The following is a 4,332-nucleotide window of genomic DNA, read 5'->3' on the forward strand; positions in this document are numbered from 1 at the left end:
GAGGGGATTGTCAAGTGCGGGGGGAAAAAAGGAGAAACATGTAATACTCTTTGTAATAATTTAAGCAATAAAAATATATATTTAAAAAAATATATATATATCGCGTATATGAGGCACTATGCGTTCAACCAGGTTCTAGGAAATGCTCCCTTTCTTTAAAAATATAGATTTTTAATACTCACCCAAGGATATGTTTTTATTGATTTGAGAGAGAGAGAGAGAGAGAGAGACATTAATGTGAGAGAGAAACATTGATAGGTTGTCTCTCTTATGCACCTTGACGGGGGAATCAAACCTGAAACCTGAGTATGTGCCCAACTAGGACCGAAGCCGCAACCTTTTGATGTACGGGATGATGCTCTAACCAACTGAGCCCACCTGGCCAGGGCAGAAATGCTCCCTTTCATTGTTAGGAATTTGTGTTTAGAAAATCAGCAGTGCCACAGAATCAAATAAGAAAATTAAAAAAAAAAAAAGATCTTGGTAAAACCTGTGAGAATTAAATGAGAGCCAAACAGAGGACAAACAAATGCAACACATCAGTGTTAAAACCAGAGTGGAGCCATGGAATCAAATACAGTGGAATTGAAAAGCATAATCCAATGCAGATTTCTTCTGGCTGGAAATAGTGGCCTGGGCTCTTACTGGTGGAGGGAGAGAGCAGGAAACCTGGATGGAGCAAGCATTTTGCCTTCTAAAGTAGGTTGATTAGAGACTGGGTTCTAGGGCCCGAGCCCTGTAGCTGGTGGGTGGCTGGGGTTCTGAGTATGGCCCAGGGACCCTGTGGCTGCCCACAGAGCCTGGTCCTTGTATCAGCAGAGGAAGTAATTCAATTCTGATATACTGTGATTCAGAGGCCGCTACAGCATCCAGAAGCCTCACTTTCAGAGTCACTGTCATGAATCAAGAGCCCTTCCAGAGGCCTCTCTTATTATATAAGGATATAAAAATTTTATAAATAAAAGACATCAGATAGGCCATGTTTACCATCCATTTCATTGTATAGATGAGAAAACCAAGGACTTCTTTCAGTACATTTTGATGCTGTTTTTAGATTATGATAAACTATTTTTTTTCTTTTTTTAAAATATATTTTATTGATTTTTTACAGATAAGAAGGGAGAGGGATAGAGAGCCAGAAACATCAATGAGAGAGAAACATCAGCTGCCTCCTGCACATCCCCTACTGGGGATGTGCCTGCAACCAAGGTACATGCCCTTGACCGGAATCGAACCTGGGACCCTTCAGTCCGCAGGCCGATGCTCTATCCACTGAGCCTAACCAGTCAGGGCGATAAACTATTTTTATTAATAACTAGAGGCCTGGTACACGAAATTCATGCACCGGGGGTAGGGGTGTCCCTCAGCCCAGCCTGCACCCTCTCCAATCTGGGACCCCTCAAGGGATGTCCAACTGCCCATGTAGGCCCGATCCCTGTGGCATCTGACCTAAACGGGCAGTCGGACATCCTTCTCACAATCCAGGACTGCTGGCTCCCAAACGCTGGCTTGCCTGCCTGCCTGCCTGCCTGATTGCCCCTAACTGCTTCTGCCTGCCAGCCTGATCACCCCCTAACCACTCCCGTGCCAGCCTGATCAATGCCCAACTGCTCCCCTGCCGGCCTGATCGCTCCCAACTGCCCTCCCCTGCTGGCCTGGTCCCCCCAACTGCCCTCCCCTGCTGTCTTGGTCCCCCCAACTGCCCTCCCCTGCAGGCCTGGTCGCCACCAACTGCCCTCCCCCGCTGGCCTGGTCGCCCACAACTGCCCTCCCCTGCAGGCCATCTTGTGGCCACATGGGGGCGGCCATCTTGTGTGTTGGAGTGATGGTCAATTTGCATATTATCTATTTCTTATATAGGATTAGCCTTGTCTTCCAATTTTTGGGGTAATTAGAGAGTTTTATTCCACATTACTTGACTTAGTGAACATTTACTGGACACTGAGTAGTGCCTGGTCCAGTGGCAGATGCTGGGGTAACAGGGATCAGTATAGCCTCATCTCCCTGACCAGGAACTCAGCCTGGTGGGAGGACAGAGATAATGAGTTATGATCTTATCAGAGTTTTCAAAGGAAGCTCAAATATCAAGTGTGGTAACTGGAGACACAGAGTCGGAATATGCATATATAGCCAGGCAGATATATATAAAAAAAAAAGGTGCCCACTTGGCGTGGCTCAGTGGTTGAGTGTTGACCTATGAACCAGGAGGTTGTGTTTTGATTCCCAGTCAGGGCATATGCCTGGTTGCAGGGTTGATCCCCAGTGTGGGGTGTGCAGGAGGCAGCCAACCAATTATTCTCTCTTATCATTGGTGTTTCTTTCTCTCTCCCTCTCCCTTCCTATCTGAAATCAATAAAAAAATATATTTTTTAAAAATAAAGTAAAAGTAAAGAAACAACCAGTCCATTTGCTTCTTGGCAAAAAAGTACATTGAGGTTTAAGATGTATGTAGATTGGAGACCTGGGTTTCAACCTATATCATAAACCACCTAGGTATCATTATAAAGCACTACCTTTTTGAGCCATATTTTCTTTGCCTGCACAATGGGCAAGTTAGGCAAACACCGAGTTTTTTTCCAGCTCTAAAGATCTGCAATAAATGAATATACATAAGCTGTAGTTTAAAGCACGATAAAAAGGGAAAAAGAAATTATTTGGTCTTTGATCATTCTATGTAGTAGGACTAGAGTCAATAAAATATTATGAGTTACTGGTTTTAGGAATCAAAGCATTCATCATCTTACATAACTAATGAAGTAGGAAAGGAGTCATACAAATAGAAATGAGAGAAACTCTTTGCTCAAAGCTGGAAGACTTGTAGACTACAGATACACACATGTGCTTCTTTCTAAAGTTGGTCCCAGATATTTCCCAGAGTGAGGTAATCCCTAACACCAAGTTTTCCACCAGCTCAGGGACCAAAACTGAGAAAAGGTGGGGTTATGTCTATCTTTGGTTCTTACAATAATCCTAGCCCTTCTCCATTCCTTCTTCTTAACTCTAATATAATGAAAATCCCTCTTGACCAAGAAAAGAGCTTATCTCTTTTGATCTCTACTCTTCAGTTCTTTGAATGTATGTCTGTATATACTGAGCACTTCAGTTTATGCTGCTGATTGGATGACTGACCAAGACCGAGGACTCATCTAAGTCATAGGAAGAATCAGAGCCTCTAGGTACAACCAGTGAGAAAAACACAGGGGAGGATCCCAGGACACTCCTGGCTGCTCCCAGGGATTTGGGCTGTATCCTCTCGACCTCCTCATAACCTTCCCTGTGGGAGATTTCACTGAAGCTCAGTGTATACCTTATGCACAGAACCTATGTTGGATTGGGAGGAGCACATCTCTCAGGAAGTCCTTGAAGCAGTTGTCCATCCTCTTCCTGGGAATGGAAGTTTTACTTTGTTAGCCTTAACTGATACTTTTCAGAACCTAAGAAGCCCCAGAGGGCAATTACTTGCTCTTGGTGTAATTCTTTACTCATTTTCTTCTACTCCACCCTCCTTGCCCCCCAATTCTTGGCAATCACCACAGCTCCTTACTCTTCTAAGTTTCCAATGGGATAAATATTCTGAAAATGTTTTATCTTAACTTTTAATTGTTCTTCTAGTTATCAGGCTAATGAGCCCTTCCATGACTCTTTGAGGTCTTTCACTGCCCTTCAAGGCTATGGCATTGCTGGAGACTTTTGGTAGGAGTCAGGAGACAGGAATAAAGTTCTAAGCATGATATTCCTTCCAAGGATAGAAAATGAATGCATCTTCTCCCCTCCTTGCACATATCTATTTTAAGTAACCAGGGAATGGTGCGTAAGCATTGCACAGTAGAATCAGTATGTCCTTGGCCTAGAAGCCATTGAGAATTCCAAAGCTCACAAACATTATAATATTTGTACAGGCTCCTTGGTGGTCTCCCATATCACATTTCTGTTGAATTGGGCTTTCTTTCCATGTTTTCATACCACTAGAAGCTTTTCCAGCTTTCACTATTCTTGATCTCTCAGTTGTTGTTTTTTTAAATCTTTATTGTTAAGATTATTACAGTTGTTCCTCTTTTTCCCCCCCATATCTCCCCTCCACCCGGTTCCCACTCCACCCTCTGCCCTTACTCCCCCCCCCACTGTCTTTATCCATAGGTGAATGATTTTTGTCCAGTCTCTTCCCGCACCCCCACACTCCTTTCCCCCCGAGAATTGTCAGTCCACTCCCTTTCTATGCCCCTGATTCTATTATATTCACCAGTTTATTCTGTTCATCAGATTTTTTATTCACTTGATTTTTAGATTCACTTGTTGATAGATATGTATTTGTTGTTCATAATTTTTATCTTT

This window comes from Myotis brandtii, unplaced genomic scaffold, assembly GCF_000412655.1.
Source record: "Myotis brandtii unplaced genomic scaffold, ASM41265v1 scaffold168, whole genome shotgun sequence".
NCBI lineage: Eukaryota > Metazoa > Chordata > Mammalia > Chiroptera > Vespertilionidae > Myotis > Myotis brandtii.